This window comes from Bufo bufo, chromosome 3 (genome assembly GCF_905171765.1).
Source record: "Bufo bufo chromosome 3, aBufBuf1.1, whole genome shotgun sequence".
NCBI lineage: Eukaryota > Metazoa > Chordata > Amphibia > Anura > Bufonidae > Bufo > Bufo bufo.
The window spans coordinates 301,757,565-301,771,245 of NC_053391.1; the positions used below are offsets into that span (position 1 = coordinate 301,757,565).

Genomic DNA, 13,681 nt, shown 5'->3' on the forward strand with positions numbered 1-13,681 from the left:
AAACACCATCAAATCGTAAAAAATAAACTGCATGCATTATGCTGGCTTTTGTAGTAAAAAGGGCAGCCCCTTATCCTGTCATAAAATAGCCGCACACAATAAGCGCGTCATAATCGTGCGAACTACAGGAGCCTTTGAGTGGATCTTCCCGGGTCTCCCTCCTCCTCACTGTCCCTGCAGTACCAGCTGCCGCCTCTAGGGCGCCGCCGCCTGACTCCCACATTCTACTGTGGTGGAGGAGATAATCTGCCACATCCAGCAGACCACTGACTCAATTGTTCTATGCTGGAAATCTGAGGTAAAAAACGCATCACCGGGGCTGGATTATTAGCGGTCTCCCCAGGAACTCTTCTGGGAGCTGCTGCAGACGGCTGGTCGTCGTCCTTGCCAAGATCCGGTGGGTACATCCGCTTGTCTATTTTCAGGGGGATCACAGGGGAGGCTGAGACTAGACGGCGGTAACGCAGCCCGGGAGCACCGTGGAGGCCTCTCGGTCGCCGCCGCCTCTTGGCTCTTTCCTCCTGGCCTGCTTGAAGGCTGATTACCCGGGCCAGCTTGCTGTGTGCAGGAGAGCGCCAAGTCTCTTCTCATCCAGGAGGCTTTCTGTATAACTTGTTTACGGTGTGCGACACGAATCACCAAGTGTGTGGAAGATGGGGTCAGGAGAAACTGCCCGCCAGGCTGTGGGCACTCGGATGTCCTAGTATTGAAGGTGGCAGAGGAAGGTGCCTTCTGTGTGTGACTGCTGCCCAATTGGGTCCTATGCATGTATTATACTAGGGAAGGACTTTACAGTTACCAATAATGCCAAGTTACTCCCATGTTGTGCCAGGACAGTGGTTTATGAATGTGATCCAGATGAATATTGCCCACATATATTTCCATTGAGGGATTTACAAGGTTGCCAACCAGAATTTGTCATTTTTTTTTTTCTGGACAACTTATCCCAAAATCATGGACGGCAAACATTTTTGGGACAAATGAATGATAAAAATGATAAGTAATGCAAGTCTATAGCTTTTAAGAGGTTATCCAACACCTAAAATGCCCGGGCCCGTCATGCAGAATATACTTACCCTGCTCCCCTGTACTTGTGTCGCTTCTGAAGCCCGCACGGTCGGCGTTGCATTTCCCCCGTCGCGTGGATGGCAGGCGGTGACAGGGACGTTCCTCCCTAGTATCGTCATCCTCATCACCCCCCGCCCCCCCCCCCCCGACACCGGATGTTTTCATCCACGTGACGGGGAGATGCAGCGGTGGCTGTGCAGGCTTCAGAAGCCACACGGATGCAAGGGAGCGGGGTATGTACGGACAACCCCTTTAATATACTGATAAGAACTCATTACCAGCATTCACTGTGAGCTGTAAATTGATGCGAATTACCACCCAAAATAATCTAGTCCACTAGCTCCAAAAAAATCTTGGACTTATCTTTTTTTTTTTTTTAAAGGGACACTGACAGGCCCAATAAGCATATTTAGGTATATATATGACTGTACAGGTCTTATCAAGTGTATTAAAATCATCTAAGTATCCCCCCTGTCCACCTTATAAATACAGTAAACTGATGTTTTATAACCTGCTTGTCTCGTCTCCAATCTGCCCAAGGGGCGGCGTTTCATCTCAAAATGCGCCCAGCCAGCCGCTCCCAACTGCCGTTCTGAAGCCCCGCCCAGCTCATCAATATTCACTTCGCTGGGCGGCGGCTACAACTCTCCCCGACTCAAGATCCTGCGCATGGCCAATTCAATCCTCTGGGCACGTCCTCCGACTAATCTTCAGCGCATGCGCCCGGCCGGGGTCACATCGCGCCTGCGTACAGACAGTCTGCGTCTTAGAGGCCGCTGCAGCATCTGCTTTATGCGCCGGGCACTTGAGTTGGGGAGAGTTGTAGCCGCCGCCCAGCGAAGTGAATATTGATGAGCTGGGCGGGGCTTCAGAACGGCAGTTGGGAGCGGCTGGCTGGGCGCATTTTGAGATGAAACGCCGCCCCTTGGGCAGATTGGAGACGAGACAAGCAGGTTATAAAACTTTAGTTTTCGGTATTTATAAGGTGGACAGGGGGGATACTTAGATGATTTTAATACACTTTATAAGACCTGTAATGTCATATATATATACCTAAATATGCTTATTGGGCCTGTCAGTGTCCCTTTAAGGTCGTATGGGCATGAAATGCAAGGAAGAGACTTTGCACCAGGTGTCCTCCTTGTGCCTAACATCTTCAGGAATGATAATTGATTCCATGTCTGGTAAAATAGTAGCAGCTTTTTAAAGTTTCATGTGGGAGAAGGTAACCAGGAGATCCACACGCAGATCCATTCACTTCCGGCTGTTTTGCGAAAAGATGGGACATGTTCTATCTTTTTGCGGAACGGAAGTACGGGACGTAACCCCACGGAAGCACTCCGTAGTGCTTCCGTAGGGTTCCGTTCCGTGCTTCCATTCCGCATCTCCGGATTTGCGGACCCATTGAAGAGCATGGGTCTGCATCCGTGATGCGGAATGGCCACGGAACGGCGCCCGTGTATTGTGGATCCGCAAATGCGGTTCGCAGTACGGCAACGGGAAGCACACGTTTGTGTGCAGGAGGCCTAAGGGGCTCTGGAGTATTCTTGTCTCGGGGTAGGGTTAGCTCTCATGCCCACACCTTTTCTTGGTTCCATGAAGTGTTAATATTGCATGGGATGATCTAATATCGATGCATTAAAGGGGTTGTCCAAGTTATTAAAAAAAAGTCAGCCAAGGCAAGATTTATAATAAAATAACATATACCGTACTCGCCTATTTCTTCCCCTACTGCCGCTCCAGTCCTCCCTGTTGCTGCAGCCATCATGCCATCTTCTTGACTGACATGAGGATGTGCCCGTATACATCTGACATTGCTGTGTCCCTAGCAGTATATGGCACATGACCTCTGAGGCCACTAATTGGCTGCAGTGGTCTTGTGGCATATGCAGGTATGTCATCACTGCAGCCAAAGAAACAAAGCCCAGAGGGAAGGGTCAGAATGGAGAAGTAATGTGAATGCCGGTCTACTACTCCATTCACTTCTATGTCTACAATATCACAGTGAGATAAAGTTGTCACCGTGATTTTGTAGTAAAAAGATCAGAGAGGCACGGAGCGTTATCAATCATGTTAATGCTCCGTGCTTCTTCTGTCCGCAGCCCGTCTTGGCACTCATTCATGCAGCGGATGTCACGCATGGCATCCACTGGTGTGAAAGAGGCCTATCTGTGTAACCATTTTACAGGTTAGATATTACTTAGCCCTAATCTATTTAAAAATAAAGGTGTTGTTCCAAGTTTTACCTTATCTCCTCTTTACGTGATAGGGAATAAATATCTGATCGTGGGGGTCTGACCTCTGGAATCCGTTTCCCTGTAGGAATGGAGCAGCAGTTTGCATTTGCACATTGCCAGTTCTTCCATTCTCTGCTAGAAATGGCCAAGTGCTGTACTCTGGTGGTCCCAAAAAGAGTGAACAGAATGGAAGGAAAGGGACCCCTGCAGTCAGACGACCAAGGGTCAGATACTTATCCTTTATTTTTTGTCGACTAGATAAGTTAAAAGGGTTTCCTGTGATTTTACTACTGATGACAGGGTTTCCAGGTCATCAGTGGGGGTTCGACACCCTGGACCCCCGCTGATCAGCCGTCTCTCAGCTCGCCAAGCACAGTGCCATACATTGTATAGCGGCTGTGCTTGGTATTGTGTTCGGTCCCATTTAGGCCTCTTGCACACAACCGTATGGCTTTTTCAGTATTTTGTGTACATTCCGTTTTCTTTGCGGAACCATTGAAATGAATGGTTCCGCATACAGACCTCAAATGGAATCCGCAAAAACGGAACAGAAACGGGAAAAAAAAATGTTTGTGTGCAAGAGGCCTTACTTGAATGGGGTCGAGCTGCGCCTACGACACATGACCAACGAACGTGTTGTCACTGACTTAAGAAAACTTGTGAGAAGGATGATCAGCGGGGGTCCCAGGGGGGACCCATCGGCTGTTCTGGTGTAGCTGTGGTGCCGGAACTACACATCTTTATCAACTGTGTAGTGGAGGGAGCTTGTTACTACACCCACCTCTGCCCATTGGAGTCAATGATGAGCTGTGATTTGTTCTGTCCACTACCTAGTGGACAGGGCTATGTAGTTCAAGCTACGCCCAAACATATGATGAGGGGGGATGCGGTGTGTTGGCCTCCTGCTTCTAAGCTAGTGATTGCCTGATCTGAGGATACACCATCGTTTAGGAAAATCTGGACAAATCCTTTAAAAACTTGCCACAACCTCTGTAAGTAACTTTGGTGACTTAGTGGTGTGTGACCAAGAACAGCATATGCATGGAGTTGGTATGTTTTCCTTGTGTTTGCATAGATTTTTCTCCCACACTCCAAAAACTTTGGGACCAGTGTAAATGGTGACCCTGCCTGTGCGGTGCTGTAGAATATGTTGGTGGCACGTGCTATGTAAACACCCAAGAATCTAATTATTTCAGTGACAGGAAGCAATCTTGAAAATCTTTTTGGTATTAAAACAAAAGGTATATTAGACTGTTTCCTAACTTTTCATTTATACTGTATTATGTACGGTACATAAACCTGCTTTCCATAGAGGTCTGAAACTATACAGAGAGTTAACCATTTGTTATCTACTGATGATAACCCTCCATTCAATAAATATTTAAATGTTTTGTTTCATGCTATGGAGCTGTTAGAAGTGTACGTGCTCATTTACACATATAGTTGTTTGCATTCGAATAGCCCTCATTTTTTTTTTTATATTGACAAATCCATACCCCATGTTTCTCATGGTTACAGTTGTACTAATCCTTTATGCGGAAAGTTAAAAGCTGATGTCTCAATGTTGAAGAAAAGAAGTAATCATTGACCACGTTGAATGGGTCAAAAACTAAACATTATACGGTGTGGGGATTCGCTCTGGTAGACGGGGTGTGCGGGGACAGTACAGAGGCAAATTACCAGTTCTTAAATCAAACTTCCGTGTTTATTCACACATAAAGCAAAACATCACTTTGCAGTCTTGGTGTTAGTTCACACACAATGGAAAGTCCACATAGCAAATATCACCTTGTTGGCAGTTCTGCCTAGAGCAGTTCATAGCAGGCTTTTAGGGAGCCTGTTTCCCTAACAGACGGGTCTCAACTCTCCAGCACGGCACAAGCCTCAGATCCCAGCACACACACCTCCCGAGGTAATCCTCCTCACCTGGCAGTACTGGCTGGTTTTTAGGCCTGGCAAAACCCGGCCTGGAACATGGGGAGTAGTCACCCACCCAGCACTTTGACTACTCCTAGAAAGAGCCGTCCTGGATCAGCTATACAGCCAGACTAAGTATTAAGGTGTCAAACAGCAACTGCTGCTGACACATAAAAACTGGCTCTTACTCCACCGAGGCCAGGAACCTCGGTGACACGTACCTATCATCCACGATGATTTCTTGTACCTTCTTACAACGGGATCAAAGGAATATGCAATATACTATGCATTGCAAAGATGAATTAAAAAATACAACCCCAAATCCAAAAAAAGTTGTGACGCTGTGTAAATAAAACCAGAATGCAATGATTTCTAAATCTCATAGACCCACATTTCATTCATAGTAGATCATAGAACACATATCAGATATTGAAAGTCAGACATTTTACCTAATTTAGAACTTGATGGCAGCAACGCATCTCAAGAAAGCTGGGACGGGCAGCAAAAGGCTGGAAAAGTAAGTGGTACTGGTATATAAACAGCTGGGGGAGGCAGAGGCTCCCAGAAGCAAAGATGGGCAGAGATTCACCAATCTGCAAGAAACTACGTCTAAAATTGTGGAAGGATTTTAAATTGCAAAAACTTGATAGTAACAGAAAATGGTAAACCCCAGTATCGTTTTGATCCGGGTGCAAAAACTAAGATTTAGTCTTACCGGTAAATGGTTTTCCATCCTCACCCCCCTCTCCAGTGTTTTTCCCACTTACTACACCAGATTGGATCCAACACATTTATTGGGAAACTCAAGGTTTAACATCACATTGATACCAAATACAGATCCAAATTATAAAGAAATTAGGGGGGGAAGGGGTTATACCGGGTGCTGTCATGTCGGACTCCTGGAAAACCATTTACCGATAAGACTAAATCTTAGTTTCCAGGACGTCCCTCCATGACAGCACCTACTGGAGAACTACCAGCTTACACATAACTAGGGGGGGACCACCGCCTAGTGGACCTTTCGTCCGAATGCCAGGTCTTGGTTGGTAAGATAATCTAGTCTATAATGTTTTACAAAGGTCAAGAAGCTGGACCTTGTTGCGGCCCTGCGAATTTGATCAATCAATGTTTCAGCCTTCTCTGCCCATGTAGCTGCCATGGCCCTGGTTGAGTGGGCATTTATAGATAATGGGCAGGCTAACTTCTGCCGACTGTAGGTCTCTCTGATAGTCTCTTTGATCCACCGAGCTAGAGTCTGTTTCAAGGCTTTATTGCCTTTGTTCCTTCCTCCAAACGAGACAAAAAGATTAGATGATCTTCTCCGTGAACTTGTCCTTTTGAAGATAAGCCAGAATTGATCTTCTCACATCCAGACAATGGAATCGTTCCTCCTGTATTTTTTGGGGGAGGCACAAAATGAAGGCAGCATTATTTCTTCATCTCTATGGAAGGGAGAAACAACTTTAGGTAAGAAAGACGGATCCATTTTTAGAGTTATTCGATTGTCCAGTATTTTTAAATATGGCTCTCTTATTGAAAGGGATTGTATTTCACCTATTCTGCGAGCTGTAGTTATGGCTAGGGGTACTTTCACACTTGCGGCAGGACGGATCCGACAGGCTGTTCACCCTGTTGGATCCGTCCTTCCGCTATTTCGCCGGACCGCCGCTCTGTCCCCATTGACTATAATGGGGGCGGAGCCCCCGCCGCAGTACGGCAGTTCGCGGTGTGAGGCCGCCGGACTATAAATTCGGACATGCAGGACTTTTAGTCCGGCGGCCTTTCGCCGTGTACTACCGTGCACGGCGAATACTGTTTTAAAGGGACGCCATTTTATTCGAAATTTATTTTTGGAAGCCATATCTCCAGTCCATGATTTAAGGCAAAATGCCCGCCTTGCCGTGTTTGTTAGAGAGTAATTTCTTGCTGCGAATCGGATGGATTCAGCTGGGGCGTCTGCCATGAAGGATGCGGCCATCTTAGTAATGGAAGTGACTCCAGGATTTCTTCCCTGGAAGTTTTTATCCTGAGATGGTTCTCTAATTGATCCAGCCACAGGACCATTGCTCTGGCTACCGAGGTGGCAGCAATATTTGTGTTAATGGTCATTGCTGATGACTCCCATGCTTTCTTTAATAAGCCATCTATTTTTCGATCTATCGGATTTTTTTAGTTTTTTTTATAAATCTTTATTACGTTTTTCCAAATTTTACATAGTTATTCAACAGTCATCTTATTCATACATTACACCGGGTTCAGTTTTTATTTAACCATTTCTGCCATAACCTGACAAATTTGAGTTTTTTCTTAATGCCCACCAAAAGGAATTGCTCTCTAACCAGCGACAACCTAGTGAGGTTCTCCCATTCTTTAACTGTAGGAACAGCACCCCCCCCCCCAATGTCCGACTATGCATTTCTTAGCTTGAAACAATAATTTAATTGCTAACTCTATGTTGGGGGGGGCCTCCACTCCATCCATCACCCCTAAAATAGAGAGAGACCGAGACAACCAGTGGGTGCTGTCATGGAGGGACGTTCTGGAAATATCGATTGGGTATCGAAAGTGCGATACCTGGTGCAACCCTAGGGCAGTATGTACGTGTCCGGTTCTCTTATCCTGCTCACCACTGTATATCTATGGAACAGCAGCAGTGGACAGGAAGAGAGATGATACGTGTGCACGGCACGCGTCGTCTCCTCAAACAGCAGATCGGTGGGGGTGCCAGGTGTCGGACCCCCACCGATCTGATATTGATGACCTATCCTGAGGGGGCGGGAGCTGAAAAAAATATATGAAAAAGCTGTTAAAAAAAATTCTAATAACCTCCCCTTTCACCAGAATTTAAATAAACAAATAAAAATAAACATCATAGGCATCATAAAAAAATTGAATAAAAAGTGATCAAAGTCACACTCCAAAATTGTATCACTAAATACTACAGATTAACCTACAAAAAAAAGGAGCCCTACTCAGCTCCGTAGACCTAACTGTAAAAAAGTTATGGGTACTGACCCACAGAATGAAGGGCACAGGCAAGTTTGACCACATAGGGAACGCCGTAAAAACAAAACCCCTAAAACTCTGGCAGAATTGCATGTTTTTCTGAATTCCAGAAGTGCAACTTGCCCTTCAAAAAAATAAGCCCTCATATAACTATGTGAATGGAAAAATAAAAAAAAAGTTATGGCCCTGTAAAGGCAGGGAGTAAAAAGAAAATGCAAAAACTGTTAAGCCCAGGGTTATGACGGGGTTAAAAGAAGAGGGGATGCTACACATCGGCAGAAATGGCCCCGTCCCAACTTTTTCAGATACGTTGCTGCCATCAAGTTTTAAATGAGTTAATGTTTTTTTCATGAAATTGTATAATGCCTTACTTTTGGCATCTGATAGGTTTTCTGTGATCTACTGTGAGTAAAATGTGGGTCTATAAGCTTTGCAAATCATTGAATTCCGTTTTATTTACATTTATATACGTTTAGCACAGCGTCCAAACTTTTTTGGAATGTATGTATGTACACAGTGAAATGGAAGGAAGGCCAAAGTATGTAATTGTATACCTAATTATCAAATATTTTCATGTATCCAAAGCTTTCTAGTACAATTTTGGCATCTGTTTGACATAACGGTTTCCTGAAAAAAATAAGCAGATCCCACTTCTAGAGAACACTTCAGTTAGCTGTAATCTGATAAATGTTCAGTCAGTGCCACCTAAGGGAAAATTAAGAGCTGTGTACACCTTTTGGGGGGTCATTTTTTATTATTGCATTATACTCATTTTGATCCAAAAATAGTTCTTTCAATTAGTTTTTATTAATAATTTTGAACCCCTGTCTCTGTGTAGCTTTGAGTTTCTCTGGTAGCAGGCTCTGTGATTTTCCCAGTAAGCAGCTCAGCTGATGGCTCCATATCTCTGATCTCTGACCTCCTGAACGTTCATTATAGCTCAATTCTTATCTTACTGATTAATTACCTTTTAGTAATTTAGAGATGAGGTTTATTGGATGACCAGCACAAGGTGAAAGTACAATTCACACATCTAGACAAACTGTTATAAGGGTTTTTCGAGATTTTACTACTGATTGGTGAGGCTCCGACATCTGGGACCCCTGCCGATCAGCTGATTCAGAAGGCACTCGTGTTGCTGTGAGCGCTCCGGCCTTCTCCGTGCTTACTAAGCATGCTACCGCACATTATATAGCAGCTGTGCTTGGTTTCACTCAGTCCCTTTCACTTCTTTGGGGCAGAGCTGCTCCTAGGCCACGCGACACATGAACGTGTTGTCACTAAGCTGAGGAAAAGTTGTGAGAAGTCCACGATGCTCACAGGAGCGCCAGTGCCTTCTCAAACAGCTGATTGGCGGGAGTCCTAAGTGTCGGTACCCCACCGATCAGATACTGATTTGACAACCTCTAAACCTTTGAAACAGAACGGCTCAATATTTTTAATAAACACAAAACGGGAAAAATATTTTAGCTCAAAATGAGCGAAATGCAATCATAAAAAAATTGCCCCCAAAGGTGTACATAGCCTTTTAAACGCGTTGTCCAGACTTTTTAAATTGATCCACTAGCTGATTGACAGAGGTGAGGCTGCTGGACCCTCGCCAAATCAGCTGTTCTGTGTACCTCCGACACCTCCGCCAATCTGATATTGACGACCTATCCTGAGACTAGGTCATTGGTATGAAATGCTCGGAGAGCCCCTTTAGCAAATAAACAACTATATTGAGTTTAACTAGCATCCTGAGCACTAGCTAGTAAATAGCATAATCTGATTGTCTTCTGAGAAAACTGCTCTTTATAATTCTCTGTATTAGAGTTGTTGCGATACCAAATTTTTTATTCGATTTTGATACCATAAAAAAGTATTCCGATACTCGATACCATGCGAAAAAAATAAAACACCAAAAAATCCACGTACATTCCGCATTTAAAAAAATGGCGAATCGTGACGTTTTTATTTTTCAGATTTATACTTAATATTTTTTTTTTTAGCTTTTTATTTAATAACTATTTACCCCCTTAGGGGTAGAACCTGGGATCTTTAAATCCCTTGTCCTATTCACCCTGATAGATCTCTATTAGGGTGAATAGGACTTTACTCTGTCCCTGCTGCCCTGTGCACACAACAGCAGGGAGCTGACTATGGCAGCCAGGGCTTCAGTAGTGCCCTGGCTGCCATGGTAACCGATCGGATTACACTGCTGGGGCTCTGATCAGAAGCTGCCACTGCCACAAATGAGAAGGGGAGGGGACCCTGTGGCCACTGACACAAATGAGAAGGGGAGGGGACCCTGTGGCCACTGCCACCAATGATTTTAATACTGGGGGAGGTTGAGGGGGGCGCACTGCGCCACCAATGATAATTAACCTATAATACAGGAAGCGGGTACTGGTAGCAGATCAGCGGCCGTTAACCCCTCAGGTGCGGCACCTGAGGGGTTAACTGCCGCTGATCGCAGCTTCCTGTCAGAGGCAGGGTGTCGGCTATGCGATTCTGCTGCCGGCACCTGCCTCCTGTTTTCAAAGTTAAAGACGACCTTTCATGAGCAGGCTACATAGAGCGGCGCCCAGGGATGTCATTGCACTTACTATTATTCCTGGGTGCCGCTCCGTTCGCCCGCTGTGCCCCCATTACTGTCTCCTGCTCTGTATGTTAAATACTACTATCGGAGCAATGGGCAGGAGACATCAGCTTCTCTCCTGGGCGTCTCCTCCCTGTGCTGTGCTGCAATTGGTCAGCGCTACAGCAGGGAGAAGGAACACCCAGGAGAGAAGCTGATGTCTCCTGCCCATTTCTCCGATAGTAGTAATTAGCATACGGAGCAGGAGATAGTAATGGGGGCGAACGGAGTGGCGCCCAGGAGTAGGGGTGCACCGAAATTTCGGCAGCCGAAAATATCGGCCGAAAATGCACCTAATCCACTTCGGCCGATATTGTTACATATCGGCCGAAAATATGGGGTGTGGGATTTGTCACCCACCATCTGCGGGCGGGCGCCGGGCGGGCGGTTTACTTTGTCACTGCATCTTAATTTTACCTTACAATCGTGAGGCTCCAGTAACTAACAACTCTGCAGGCAGAGCGGAGGGCGGCGTAACGTCACTTACTCACGTGACGCGCCTGCTCCGCCTCCTTCATTCATAAAGTGGGCGGAGCAGGTGCGTCACGTGAGTAAGTGACGTTACGCCGCCCTCCGCTCTGCCTGCAGAGTTGTTAGTTACTGGAGCCTCACGATTGTAAGGTAAAATTAAGATGTAGTGAGTGATTAGTCTGCTGTGAGCAGCAGGGCCGGGGCTGTTATGGGTAGGGGGATCGGTCTATGGCACTGCTATGGGGAGGGGGGATCTGTGCACTGCTATGGGGAGGGGGGATCTGTGCACTGTTATGGGGAAAGGGATCTGTGCACTGTTATGGGGAAAGGGATCTGTGCACTGTTATGGGGAAAGGGATCTGTGCACTGTTATGGGGAAAGGGATCTGTGCACTGTTATGGGGAAAGGGATCTGTGCACTGTTATGGGGAAAGGGATCTGTGCACTGTTATGCCCATAACAGTGCACATATCCCCCCCTCCATAACAGAGCCACCCACAGATCCCCCTCTCCATAACAGCGCCACCCACAGATCCCCCTCTCCATAACAGTGCCACCCACAGATCCCCCTCTCCATAACAGCGCCACCCACAGATCCCCCTCTCCATAACAGCGCCACCCACAGATCCCCCTCTCCATAACAGCGCCACCCACAGATCCCCCTCTCCATAGCGCCACCCACAGATCCCCCTTTCCATAGCGCCACCCACAGATCCCCCTCTCCATAACAGCGCCACCCACAGATCCCCCTCTCCATAACAGCGCCACCCACAGATCCCCCTCTCCATAACAGCGCCACCCACAGATCCCCCTCTCCATAACAGCGCCACCCACAGATCCCCCTCTCCATAACAGCGCCACCCACAGATCCCCCTCTCCATAACAGCGCCACCCACAGATCCCCCTCTCCATAACAGCGCCACCCACAGATCCCCCTCTCCATAACAGCGCCACCCACAGATGAATTTCATTCATGAAAAAGAATTATTAATAAAATCATTAAAAAAAAAGTATTTTAAAAGTATTTGGGCAAAAAGGCAGTTTCGGTTTCGGTTTCGGTTTTCGGTCAAGGGCATCCTGAATTTTCGGTTTCGGTTTCGGACCAGAATTTTCATTTCGGTGCACCCCTACCCAGGAGTAATAGTAAGTGCAGGGAGATCCCTGGGCGCCGCTCTATCTAGCCTAGTAACTTAAAGTCCGGGCCAATTTAAAATCCTTCTATCATTGGTGGCGCAGTGCGCCCGCCCCTCTCTCCTCATTGGTGGCAGCGGCACAGGGGGAGGGAGACGCTGCTTCCTTCTCCCTGTGCTACTGAGGGAACATGAGCGCGCTCATCTTCTGTGATACTAGACTGTGCAGCCCAGTCTCGAAAAGATGGAAATCCCGGTATCGCATCGATTGGGTATCGAAATTTCGATACCCGCAACAACCCTACTCTATGTATGATGGTATTCTGCTTTCCTTCCTTCTTCTTCTTTTTTTTTTTTTTTTTTTTTTTTTTTTTTTTTTTTTACACATGTAAAGCTCTGCATTTATGGTAGTGCTTTCCCATGACATTTCCAGCACTTTTTAAAGATCAGAATGGCAGCACTCTGCTCTATTCTATCCACAGTCATGAGGCGGGCGCCACCAAAATAAGATAATATGGATGCTATCAGCACGTATGTTAAAGGGAACCTGTCACCAGGATTTTGTGTACAGAGCTGAGGACATGGGCTGCTAGATGGCCGCTAGCACATCCGCCATACCCAGTCCCCACAGCTCTCTGTGCTTTTATGGTGTTAAAAAACCTTTTTGATCAATATGCAAATGACCTGATATGAGTCCTGTGTCCGGAGATGAGTCAAGCGGAAAGGAGCCCGGCACCGCCCTGCGTCCTCCGAATCTCCTCCTTGCTGGCTGACGTCACAGAGCTGGAGCGCCGAAATCTCGCGATGCACGAGCTAGCGCATGCGCAGTGTCGGCATCATGTTCATTCCCTGTGCTGGCATCAGCACAGGGAGTGAACTACTCATGCGCTAGCTCACGCATCGCGAGATTTCGGCGCTCCAGCACTGTGACGTCAGCCAGCAAAGGAGGAGATTCGGAGGACGCAGGGCGGTGCTGGGCTCCTTTCCGCTTGACTCCTCTCCGGATACAGGACTCATATCAGGTCATTTGCATATCACTCAAAAAGGTTTTTTAACACAATAAAAGCGCAGAGAGCTGTGGGGACTGGGTATGGCGGATGTGCTAGCAGCCATCTAGCAGCCCATGTCCTCAGCTCTATACACAAAATCCCGGTGACAGGTTCCCTTTAAAAACAGCTGCATACAAGGACAAGTACACACCAAAAATAGATACACACCAAATAAATAAAATGC

The 13,681-nt window shown here is 46.6% G+C and overlaps 1 protein-coding gene across 1 annotated transcript in view; it reads left to right on the top strand.

The window, feature by feature from the left end:
• The first annotated feature begins 206 nt into the window (after window positions 1–206).
• CUEDC1 (CUE domain containing 1) overlaps window positions 207–13,681 on the top strand; it is a 247,841-nt gene continuing 234,366 nt past the window's right edge. The window contains exon 1 of the mRNA XM_040424225.1: window positions 207–397. The gene's annotated coding sequence lies outside the window, so the exon portion shown is untranslated. The remainder of the gene's footprint in view (window positions 398–13,681) is intronic.